The 13,056-nt window shown below is 42.1% G+C and overlaps 1 long non-coding RNA gene across 1 annotated transcript; it reads left to right on the top strand.

The window, feature by feature from the left end:
* The first annotated feature begins 1,591 nt into the window (after window positions 1-1,591).
* On the top strand, window positions 1,592-13,050 carry LOC132693288 (uncharacterized). Its single transcript, XR_009616703.3, has 4 exons — window positions 1,592-1,851; window positions 2,587-2,724; window positions 11,837-12,050; window positions 12,776-13,050. It is a non-coding gene; the product is annotated as an uncharacterized LOC132693288 (long non-coding RNA).
* Window positions 13,051-13,056: the final 6 nt, after the last annotated feature.

Below are 13,056 nucleotides of genomic sequence, written 5' to 3'. Positions count from 1 at the left end.
AATTGCTATCTTAACAATATTGTGTCTGTTGATCCATGAAAATTCTAAATCTCTCCATTAATTTAGATTTTTTTTATCTCTTTCAGCAATGTTTATAGTTTTCAGTGTAGAGGTCTTGCATGTCTTCTTAAAAAATGTTTATTTATTTATTTATTTATTTATTTATTTTTGAGAGAGAGAGAGCAAGGGATGGGCAGAGAGAGGGGAAGAGAGACAGAGAGAAAGAGAGAGAGAAAAAAAAAATCCCCAGCACAGAGCTCCATCCCACAAACCATGTGATCATGACCTGAGCCGAAATCCAGAGTCAGATGCTTAACCGACTATGCCAGCCACACATCCCTTGTGCATCTTTTATTACATTTATTCTGAAATATTTTATGTATTTGTCGCTACGTTTAAAAATACTTTCTAAGTGTTTTCTGCAAGTACATACAAATAAAATTAACTTTTTGGTATATTGACCTTATATGCTATGACCTTTATAAATTCCTTACTAGTCCTCATAGTGTTTTATAGATTCTTTAGGAATTTCTACATTAATAATCACATTGAGAATAAGATGGTTTTACTTTTTTCTTTTCCGTTTTTGTTATTTAGTTTCTGTGTCTTCTTGGAGGGTTTCCTTCCCTTGGCACCACTGACAATTTGAGCCTGCCCTGTGCATTATAGAATGTTTAGCAGCATCTCTGGCCTTATCCACCAGATGCCAGTGGCACCTTCTCCCCACCCCCACCTCCCACCTCCCACCCCTCTGCCCTTTTGAATAACTTCCAGGCAGGGGGAGTAGTGAAGTCTTCAGGGGACAGAAGCTGTGGGGCAGCTGGAAATGGAGGGCAGAAAGAAACAGCAGAAGCTTGGGAGACTGAAGAAGAGAGACACAGACGCAAATAGACAAGAGGAGAGTTCCAGAAACAACATTTGGTCAGTATGATGGGAGAAGAAGTGTTCAAGAACAGGGATTGCTGTCACAGGAGGAATGATGTCTCAGTTTCTGCAAGTCCAGAAATGCCAAAATTAAGAAGTTTAGATTTTCTTCTTTAGGTCAATGGCTTTTTTATCCTTTTATCCCTCTCTCCCTACTTCAATCCCTTCCTTTCTTTCTGTTATTTTTTTCAAATGTCAGCAGAGCCCTCAAGAAATCAAATTAAATCTTACATGGATGACTGGTATTGAAAATAGATGAAATCAGAGAATCATCAAAATATACGCTGCAGGGAGGAACCCTGGAACCTGCCACATGATCTTGCCATTGAGATGGCTCCTGGGGCTCCTCTGTGGCACCCCCAGTGTTCTTTGAAATACAGAGACAAACAGCGACTTTAGGAAATGAGGAGTCATTAATGGATTTTGAACTGAGAAGGCAAGCCTTTTCCTAGCTGTGAGCCTTAAGAAAGTTATTTAGCCTCTCTGGGGCTCATTTTCTTTTTTGTAACATGTAGATAATAATACCTTCTAGAGAGGTTATAACAGTTAGAAACAAAGTACTTGGCAGAGTGCCTAGCGTGTAGGTGTTCAAATAAATGTAATTGCAAAGTTAATGATCATGACGATAATAATGGAAACAGAGAATGTCGCCAGGCACGGAGTTCCAAATTCCCAAAGTCATTATAAGATCTATGTTTGTGATTGGATTCTTGGCTGACCCCAAAACCAAATTCAGAAGACTCTTAACACTCTGGAGCCACTGTAAGGACCTGCTGCTTGTGTGTATATGCTTCTGGCTGGCTCTGGGTATCTAGGGAACGTGGTTCTACCTGAGACTCTTTTGAGTCGGGAGATACACTGAGCTTGAGACTGACTCTGCAGTGGCTCTGGGTCCCCTGGCATGCCTCCACCTAGAAGGCCGCTCTGGTATGTACCTAGTATATCCACGGACAAAGCAAGGAACTACCCCCACTCCACACTGAGCACGGCACAACTCAGCATTCCCTACTCCAGACGGATCCCTGCTCCAACTGTGGAGCTTTGGGAAAGGCAACAAGTTACATTCTTACCCCTTAAGACTGCCCATGTGTCATTTTATGGACAGAATACATTTTTTTTTTAACGTTTTATTTTTGAGACAGGGAGAGACAGAACATGAACAGGGGAGGGTCAGAGAGAGGGAGACACAGAATCTGAAACAGGCTCCAGGCTCTGAGCTGTCAGCACAGAGCCCGACATGGAGCTCGAACCCACGGACCGCGAGATCATGACCTGAGCCGAAGTCGGCCGCTTAACCAACTGAGCCACCCAGGCGCCCCTGGACAGAATACATTTGAATTCATCTTAGTTATGTGCACGTTATCTGTGGATATTCACCTTTTAGAATTCACTTACCATTTATTTATCACAAATATAACAAATTGATATTGAGTGCCCAGTGTGTGCCAAGCACTGGCTTAGGTACACGTTGAAAATACACTGACAGACGAGCCTGCAGAGTAAACATTATATAAATGCTAGTGATATGTAGATGTCATATATTTATCAAACACAACTATATATGTATATATATACACACATGTTTATATTTATATATAAACTCAAAAGAGATTTAATGGGGAAAGTCAAAGCCGACTTTCCGATGTGTTTGTGTCTTTCCAGGGTGACTTGTAAGGCACTACCAACGCCATCTGCTCCAGAGCAGAAAGACTACTTAATAGCCAAAAGCAGCTGCCAGCTTAGGCTTCAATGTACTCTCTCAGTTCCCTCCAGGATGACCTGATGTGACCACCCTTCTAGGTAAAGAGGATTCTATCTCCATTTGACAATAAATCCTTAACCTGAGGAAAGAGGAGTCATGTCAGCCTGGCTGACAGGAGGGCGGAGGTTTTACAACTAACTTAGCTCTACCTGGAAAAGGCCATGTGTCAATCATTCAGAGGGGTAAATCCGGTTTGTCTGGTTTGGGGTCTGATTGTTTCAGTACCACGATGTGAGGAAGGATAATATTTCTGAAATATTAACGTGTTTCTTTTCCCTAATATTTTGAGATGCAGTAAAACTGGTGGCTAATCCCTAGGAAGGGGGTGTGGGCAGGTGTGAAGGAAGGGGTGGGCTGGGGAAGAAAGGGGAGTGAAATGCATTGGCATCAAGACCTTTTCTATTCTTTTTTTTTTTTTTTTTTTTTTTTTATCTTTGAGAGACAGAGTGCAAGTGGAGGAGGGGCAGAGGGAGACACAGAATCTGGGAAGCAGGCTCCAAGCTCTGAGCTATCAGCATGGAGCCCCATGTGGAGCTCGAACCCATGAACTCTAAGCTCATGACCTGAGCCAAAGTCAGACGCTTAACCAACTGAGCCACCCAGGCACCCCAAGACTTTTTCTGTTCTTAAATTTGAAATAAAAATTAGTTTTGCTATAGAAAAAACAAATTAAATCCCCTGCATAACCTGACATCGTGGGGTAAGAGCTCAAATAGCCTCAGAGACTTTTTGGGGGTTTAGCCAGCAATTAAAGTATCTCAGTGCTAATTGATATACAGTAGGCAACTTTGGCAAATTGCTTAATAATGGTAACAAGATCATTGTAAGAAATCTAGGAAATGCCAAAGTGCTTAAATAAAGTGAAAAAACCGTTTGTAACATTTGTACCCTTTTCCTTTCAGTATATTCTTTCTGCTTTTTAGAAAACATAATTGAAATTATACTGTATATAAAATTTATCTTACTGTCTTATCTGAGAACGTTGCTTGAAGAACATTTTCTGTCATTAAAAATATTTACGTATTCTTTTAAATTAATTATGTTATATTGCAAAATTAACCCATGTTCATTGCAGAAAATTTAGAAAAAAGAGGAAATAAATAGTCCTAACTCAAGAAAATCACTATTAACTTAGTTATTAATATAGTTATCATATTAATATAGAGCCATAGGCAAGAGTTTTACCTATAAAAGCCTCATTTTCTTTATCTTTAAAATAGAGATAACAGTATCTTCCTTATAGGGCTGTTATAAGAAATTCCATATAAATGTAAAATGTTTCTCACAGTGCCTGACATATCATCAGCACATATTTATAATTTTATACTAATTAAAAAAATTTTTAATGTTTATTTATTTTTGAGAGACAGAGAGAGTGCGAGCAGGGGAGGGGCAGAGAGAGGGAGACACAGAATCCAAAGCAGGCTCCAGGCTCTGAGCTGTCAGCACAGGGCCCGACGTGGGGCTTGAACCCACAAACTGTGAGATCATGACCCGAGCCAAAGTTGGACACTTAACCGACTGAGCCACTTCGGTGCCTCTATGCTAATTTTAAATAAAATATTATCAACCTTTATAAATTGTTCTACAACCTGCTTTGTGTTTTAACTGAATAATATATATCAGGATCATTTTTACATGTTAACAAACATAAACCTGCAATATAATTTGAATAACTACATGGTGTTTTTTCCCATGACTATGTATGAGACATTAGGTTGCAAACATGATTTAAAAAAATTTTTTTTAACGTTTATTCATTTTTTGAGAGACAGAGAGAGACAGAGCATGAGCAGGGGAGGGGCAGAGAGAGAGGGAGACACAGAATCCAAAGCAGGCTCCAGACTCTGAGCTGTCAGCACAGAGCCCGACACGGGGCTTGAACTCACGGACTGTGAGATCATGACCTGAGCCGAAGTCCGAAGCCCGATCGACTAAGCCACCCAGGCGCCCCCAAACATCATTTTTAATGTTTGCATAATATGCCATCATGTGTATGTGCTATATTGTATTTACACTATGTTGTGTGTTATGATCCAGCTACCTGGGGACAGTGAAACCATGTTAACGGTAATCAAATATATTTTTCTGACTCTTCCAACTTTTTTTGCTGGGCTTTAGGCCCTCTTCAAAGATGACTCGTGTCATTTCTAGGAGTCCCCAAGGGATTCATCTATTCATTCAATTAACAAACATTGAGCACACACCATGTTCCAGACATTGTGCCAAGGATGCGATAGTGAGAAGAAAGACACAGCTGCTGTTCTCTTGGTGTCTTCAATCTAAAATGGAAGACACCAGACCTTAATCAAACAATCCCTTAGGGAATCAAATGCAAGCTACGTTCAGTGCTAAGAAGAACAAGTAGATTGCTATGGTAACAATGGCAGATGGATTTGACCTTGGCTGGGGCTCAGGGAAGGTCTCCGAGGCAGTTCCTGATTGAGATAAGATCAGGAGGGTGGAGGAGTTCATGAGGTCTGGGTGAAGGGGTTCTGAAGAAAGTGAGGGTCATGTCCAGCAAAAGGAACAGCAAGGGCAAGAGCTCTGTGGAAGGAGGACACCCGGAGTGCTTGGAGAAACGTCTGGGGCTTGAGTGAACCCATGCTGGAAACAACACGTGCCATCTGTGGAGGCAGCATACCAGGCATGTCTTTTAAAACGTGTTTTGTTTTTTGTTTTTTACTTTCCAGGTACAGAGGGGCCAACTGATGAGGGGGCAATTGCCATTGAAAAGATAATTTATTATACCCACAGGTCCCAAGAGGAAGGGGCACATGAGGAAGCACCACGGTCAGTCAGAAGGCTGAGGGAATGTGGGAGACACATGGGCAAGAGCCTTTGTTGTGGTTTCTGTGGGAAGGAATGGGCAAGGCAGCGTATGCAGTTTAGGATTGGCAAATCTGAATAATTTCAGCGGTCTCTGAGGCAAAGGGGCTGTCCCTAATTATCTGGTACCTGGTTCTGGGGGGTCACTGAGGCCAGGAAATAGTGGCCCTGAGTGTGAGAGCCCATAGAGGAGGTGGGTGGTAGTGTGGGCTCTGGATGGGTTGGTTTGCATATGAGAGTCACACCCACCGGCAGGTTGTTTGCTATCTCTAGAAATTGTCTAGCCCTGGGAAGGGATTCCTTCCAGATTCAGCAAGCCCCAAGATGTCAAAGGATCAAAAGTATAGAGTAAGAGACACGATTAATACAGTATATTGGAGGAACATCAGGGAGGAGAACAGTCAAAATAGAGTTAGCAAGAGGGACAGATGACGAGGAAGGATGATATTTCTCGATGTTTCTGAGAGACTTGAATGAAAACAGATCCTTGCAGTTTTTGTAGTCCTTTTCCCCTTTGGGCACAAGCGTACAGCTCATCGGAGGGCTAACCTGGATGACAGAAACATCTGCACTCAGAAGTGTCCCAGCAAGTGAGGTGTTCATCTTGGGTTAAGCCTGGGTGCTGGGTCTCTTCCTTGGGAATACATTTTTTCTTACGTTCGTTGGTCAAATAGGCCCTAGAGCAGTGATTCTCAACCAGGAGCTATTCTGTGGGATATAGGACATTCGGCAATGTCTGGAGACATTTCTGGTTGTCACAACTTGGTGGAGAGTGCCAATGGCATTTAGTGCGCTGAGGTCAGGGGTGGTGCCAAACACCTTAAAATGCATGGGACTGCCCCCCCCCCCCATAACAGAGCATTATCTCCCTCAAAATGTCAGTAGTGCAAGACTGCCCTCAGTGTCTGTATCCTGGAAGTGACCAGGACCAGAGTTTAAGCTATGGCCCTTCACAACAGAATTTTTTCATTAATAATCACCCTGCAGTGGACATATTGTATTCATCATTTTTATAACTTTTTTTCAGTCTCAAGATGTATCTTCCCTGTTTCTTCCCTCTATGTCTGTTTCTGGAAAAGAAGTTCTGGGGAGCATATGTGGAAAAAAAATGACTTAATCTACTCTCTCATAGGACAGTGACAAAGACCTTTCGGTCACAGTCTCCTATTTGTCTACCTTTTGAGTGTCCCTATTGCTTAATGAGTTCAAGTCAACAAGTCTTTAATGACTGTCTGCCATATACTTGGCATGTGTCATTTTCCGGAAATCTAGCACAGTGCCTGATGCAATGCACATAAGGACTTGGCCCATGAGAGAATACATTATCTGATTTACTTCTCCCAATAACCATATTATGGAGGGATTAATATACCTCAGCTTATATATGAGTAAATAAAGGCTTGGAGAGTCGAATCATGCCTAGATGACATGGCTAGTATATAGTAGACTCTGGATTTGAACCCAAGCGCATGGTCTGACCCCCAAAGCCAGTGCCCCTCTTGTGGAACTCTGTGACTCCTTCCTGTTGATGAAAACTGGGGACCACAATTCTTTATCCCATTAAGAACTGTGCTGTGGTTGGCTCTTTTAATTTAGAAGATTCTGATAAGCTCATTCAGCTTCCTGTAAAAAAAGTAAGTACAGTCCTGGATGAAAGGAAAAATATTAACCAAGGGAATAAACAGGCCTCATAATGGCTTGACTCCCACTCTACCAGAAAGTCTGACTTTGAAAAACTCTGATTCCAACATAATTAGTACCTTAGTTGAGATCCTATTAAGTAACAGAGATCGGTAATGGATAATGGCAAAGTTAGGGGACATTTCCCAACATTATGCAAGTTTTATTCTACAGATTGCTTCCTGGGAAATTAAAGAGATTCTCATTGAGCCTGAGGTGAGCCTTGAATTTCACAGAAGATGGAAAGGCTCATCAGAGTAGGCCTATTCCTGCTCTTGATATAAATCACTTGTCCTCGGATGTCAGCCCCTTTCTTACCCCTCAGACTATCTCTTGTTTCTCCCATATTGTCAGCGTTTTTTTTTTTTTTTTTAATATATCCTTCTGTATGGTTTTAATGGTTTTTTCCTATTATGCCCCTATTCCCTCTATAAAGTAAGACTTGAGTTAGCTAGTTAAATAATCTTTAGTAACTACATGGAACTATACCCTATGGTAGAGTTTTAAAAATAAGATGCATAAAGCAAGTGGCAGAAGAGTATAGAAGATGTGATTTCAACTGTGCTATAAAAAGGAAATATATTTTAATATGTACAAAATATGTCTGGACTAAGACAATGGCTTATCAGAGAGAAGAGGGGCTGAAGAGGTCAGACAGTGGTAGGATGTAGGTGACGTTTGCTTTTTAAAGGTTTTAAGAACTAGTCTACTTCCCAGGTAGAATTCTATAGGTGACAAGATGCCATTTTGAAGGATCATGCCTTATCTATAATTTAAGGCATCAAGTTCTTCATTTGTTTACTAAAGGTTATACTTTAATTGCAGATACTAGAGACTCCTGATAAAATACTTAAGTCTTTCACAAACTGCTTTACACACCAGGGATCCACACTCTGATTTCAGAATGGCTATACCTTCCACCAAAGAATGTAACGCATCTTCTTTGGGCTACCGTATTACACTTTTTAGGTCGATGCCCACTTAGTTGGCACATTTCTGTTGACCCCTAACAGTGCTGATTTTACTACTATCACTGGGCACAGACAGCTTTGTATGATCACCGTCCTGTCCCTACCCAACAAAAATGAGACAAGTCACTTAGCCACTGATCTCAGCTGACAGTAGAATCAGTAAATCTTTGCAATGGTGGGTTTGCCAAGCACAGCTCTTTGGCACTACAAGTGTACTGACCAGTTCGAGAGAGAGTCTCCAGCTCACACCATTCACTCTGCACCCCTGACTATCTTTCCTCTTCTGGTCCAACTTTTTTTTTTTTTCATGATCATATTGCAGTCTCTGCTGAAATTTAAGAAAGACTAAAAATCAGGGACACCTGTTGTAGTTGGAAATGACCATGTTGTCTGTGTTATAGTGGCCATTGAGCCTGACAGCTGCACAAATGCAGGGCCAGTCAGGGTCTCCTTCAGTAGAAGTGACTTCTCTGTTTGGAAAAAAAAAATGCCAACAGAAACTCAGAGCCTGGACTGTTGTTGTGGCTTTGCCTGCTTGCTTGTTCACTTGCTTGGTTTTACAGAAAGAATATTTTCTGGTTTGTCTCAAAGTGGGGAATCATAAAAATAATATGTATATATACATTTACATATTTTATTTTATCTTAAAACACAGGTGCCTATTTTCCAGTGACTCATGTAGGGCCAAGGCTTGATTTGAGGGTGGACATGCTGTTTAGAGTCATAGAGTTGCCCCTTTTAAGGAAACCCCTTTCTGATGTACCATGCACCATTTCTAGAAATGTACCATTTCTAGGTTGGATTTCTTTAAAGTAGAATTAGAACTCCAAGCTCCTCGTGGAACAGTCTGAAAGTAGATTCCATTTAGATTTATACAATCTTTCCCCACAGAGTTTACTTCCCCATACATAATTCCACAGCAATATTCTCAGTTAGTTGTTTTTACTAAGTCTTTCCAAAGCATTCGCCTTAGTATTTGTAGAAAAAAGGGCTCTCATTTCATTGTATTTCACTGGCTTATATAATACGTAATTAAAGGAATATAATCTGGGCACCTAGGTGGCTCAGTTGGTTAAGCATCGAGTTCTTGATTCCAGCTCAGGTCATGAGCTCAGGGCTTGTGAACTGGAGCCCCATGTTGGGCTCCATGCTAACAATGCAGAACTTGCTTGGGCTTTTCTCTCTCTCTCTCTCTCTCCCTCTCTCTCTGCCCCTCCCCCCACTCACACTCTCTCACTCTCAAAATAAATAAATAAACTTTAAAAAAAAGAACATCACCAACACATACAACTGTCATTGAGTGGTTTGGGGACAAAGTCCAACTGATCCTTGGACAATAGGCAGCACAGTTTGAGGGGGTGGAGCAGGGAGGTGACTGAGCAAGCAGCCAGAAGCAATGCCCAGATACTACTGGAGCATCAGTCAATAAGTCTTCCTTAACTCTGGGAAAAGGTGGGTTCATGGGATACCTACTGTTCATTAGTCTCTTTTAGGGTCTTGCAATGCATTTTAAGCAGTGTTGATGGAGTCTTATGCAGAAGAATAGAATATCTGACAGGTATGGAAGTGTTCTTGGGGAATCACATTCATCCCCTCTCTGCCCCTTTTATTCCCCTGAGGTGGCCCTTGAGAAACATCTGGAACACCTAGGGCTGTGTGAAGCACAATATGCAAACCTTGGACAGAGTCCAATTCTTTCACAATGAAATAATAAACTGAAATCTAAAGATATTGTGGCCAGAATTCAGTTTTCCTGGTTCCCGAGCTTACACTTTTTCTGCTATGTTTTCTGACTTTTATTTCCCATGTGACTTGAGGCTGCCCCTCCTCAGGTTTTTCTGCCATCTGATTATCTCTGTGCGGCAGCCCAGAGGCCAGGAAGTGGAATGGGCTCAGCATGGCTCTTTCTTTTTGTATAGCTCTCTGAACTTCTTGCCACTAGCATCGAATCCCTATGAATCAGTGTGTGGTGGGAGAGGCATGACTTTCTTGCTGACCTTTCCACCAAGACTGTTACTTTCAAACACTTTGTGGGCTGCAGAAGCGTTTTTATTGCTCAATATGTGGTCCCACTTTCACCTCCAAATTGCTCCCAGGGGAGGTAACATCTAAGTGGGGCTTGCTCAGGAGAAGGGGGCAGAGGAGTGGAAGGGCAGTCTAGGCAAAGCAAACATCAAACACAAAGACCTTGACTTGATATGAACCAGTACATTGTTTCAAAAGCAGAAGGTGAGAGCAGGGGTCAAAATCACGAAGGGTCCTATATCCACGCTAAGAAGTGTGGATTTTGTCCTGAAGGCACTAGAAAGTTATTAAAGGATTACAAGCAGAGGGATGACATGGCCAGGCTTGTGATTTAGATGGATCACCCTGTCAACGCAAGAAAATGGATGGTGGTTGTAGGAGGGACTAAAAGCAAAGAGGCCAGATAGGAGATGGATGGCTAGAGTAACTCAGGGGAAAGATGATACAGCCCTGAACTAAGGTTTTAACAACATGGATAGAGGGGAGGAGGCAGAATCCAAGAGAACACTTTCTGATGCTGACTAGAAAGTTGGATTAAAGTGGCTAAAACAATTTTCAGGAGCATGAAAGAGAGTATGGATGTGATCAAGCTTCAGATTCAATTGCGAGGAATATTTCAGAGCTTCTAGTCTTCCTATCAGGGCTTCCATGTATGGCTGGACGTGTTGTACACTACTGTGCACTACGGAAGGTGCTACTGACACAATGCAGTGTCCTCAGACTGCAGCCCCTTCAAGTTGTGCAATGCTACCATATTGCTTCCTATGGTTGTGCAAACAAAAATTTCCAGAGAAAGTCTATGTAGCTTCCTGACAAATGTCATGTGAGGTATCGAAGCCCAACTAAATAGAAGAGGTAAGGTAAGGCAAGATTACCACCAGTAGCTTTTAGGGTCTAATGAAACACTGAAACAGTCCTTGCTCCACACAGGTGCTGGGAAAAAAGCGGAGTTCAGATGGCTGCAGGCTCTCAGGCAGTTGGGGAGGGACACAGGAGGTGGTACAAAGCACTTGGCATCAGAACAGCCTGAGACAGAACTTCCACCAACGTGGTACAAGTCTGAAACATAGAAAACAGCCCCACCAAGGACATCCTACCATGGTGCCCAATTCAGGGGTTCAGGGTAACTTGGAAGAGTCTTTACAGTGGCAAGCCCCTCAGCAGGATCTGCACCCACACAACAAGAGGCATTTTCTTTCCATTCTGTATTTGGAAAAGGTTGTGGTTTGTGCCCCTCCCTTTGCTCCACGTTAGCCAGTAAGGATGGTAATTCTTCTAGAAGCAGATGCTTTGTTCACAGTTCATGGTGTGTATGAAATAGATGAAGAAGTAAATGAGTATGTGCAACTGTCCTTCAGTTTACACAAATTAATATATTTCTAAGAAGTTGTGGGTGTACTGCACCCAAACCAAATTTCAACACAGGTTGGAAGTCTCTAACAGATGAAAATTGGAAGTGAACGTGCCGCATGCTGTGCAGATCATATGGTCAGTGCCTACCAGTGCCTGCCTCATAGCGGAGGCTCCATGAGCGCTCACTGAACTCACAAATAAATGGGTTATGTTAACTAAGCACTTCCGCACAAATTATCTCATTTGATCCCAACAAGTCTGTGAAGTAAGTGTTGTTATCTTTGTTTCACAGAAGAGAAAACAGAAGCTCTGGAAGTTTCACTGATTTACGTGCTCAAGGTCACACAGCTACAAAATGCTGTAGCTGGGACATTAATTGAGATCTTTTGATTCTTTCCACCGCTCGACAGCTGTTTGTAAAAGCTTTGGTCTGCACAATTCTGATTTAAAGGAACCTACTGAGTAATCCTCTGGTAAAGAAGAAAACCGTGCCTGATGCACATTTTGTAAGCCATTTTTTGGTATTATTTTGGATTTTCTCAGAGTGGGGCTCTCATCTGTAAATGCATAAATGCCTAGTTTACACTCATTTTGAAGACTGAGTAACTGTAGCACATAAAGGACACACAAATGGCTGGTAACCACAAAAGGGGAAAAAGGAAAAAAAGCAATATGAAAAAAAAAAAGACTTCTTCCCTTCTTTTGACCTATTAGAATCCACTTCTCTTGTAATGTAGAACATTATGTAATGTTTTATTTCTTGTCTCTGGTTCAAGGCTGAGATATTTGCTTTCTAAAACTGAGACCCTACTTTGTTGGGTTGATTTGATAAACTAATGATGTAGAAATTGGTTCCGAGGAGGAATGAAAACATTCTCCCCCTCCCCCCCCACCAAATCACAGGTGCTGAAAGCCATAGATGAAGGAAGTTGCAAGCTTCCTTCTATGTAAAAATGGAAGCAGTTAAGCCTCCTAGGGCAGGAAGCTGGTCTCAGAAAGTGTTACCTCTCACACATACCACAGCAAGTGGGCTTTGCCCATGTGTGGTTATTCAGATTCCCACGCCTCTCCCACCTGCTAGGGGCCTGGGGGGCCCAAGGTGGCTGAAAACTTCACATCCTCTGGTGGTGACCCCCAAGCCTCCCACTGGAGACAGTGTTCTTGTTCCCTGTCCCCAACTGCTGTTGGCCATTGCGTGCTTGGTGAGCTTTCTCTCCTGATCTTTTTTTAGGTAAGCGTGAACAGAAGCCCAAGGATCAGGTGCTGGCTGCAGGACAAAGATGTTTACTTTCCACCAGGATCAAAGGTGAACATAAACCAAAAATAAGTACAGCACCTTTACCATCAGAGTCTTTCAGACAATAAAGCAGAACATATTTTGAGAATTATATCAGCAGACACTGCTCAGGAGAATTTGTCTAAAGCAATGATTATCTTAATTTGATCTACCCCGTCCTTATTTGACTAGTGGAAGTGTCATTTCACGGATGAAGGACAGCAGACCTCAGCAGC

Source organism: Panthera onca, chromosome B1 (genome assembly GCF_046562875.1).
Source record: "Panthera onca isolate mPanOnc1 chromosome B1, mPanOnc1 haplotype 2, whole genome shotgun sequence".
Lineage (NCBI taxonomy): Eukaryota > Metazoa > Chordata > Mammalia > Carnivora > Felidae > Panthera > Panthera onca.
Note: the sequence above shows the minus strand (reverse complement) of the source record. Positions and strands in the feature narration are given on the sequence as shown.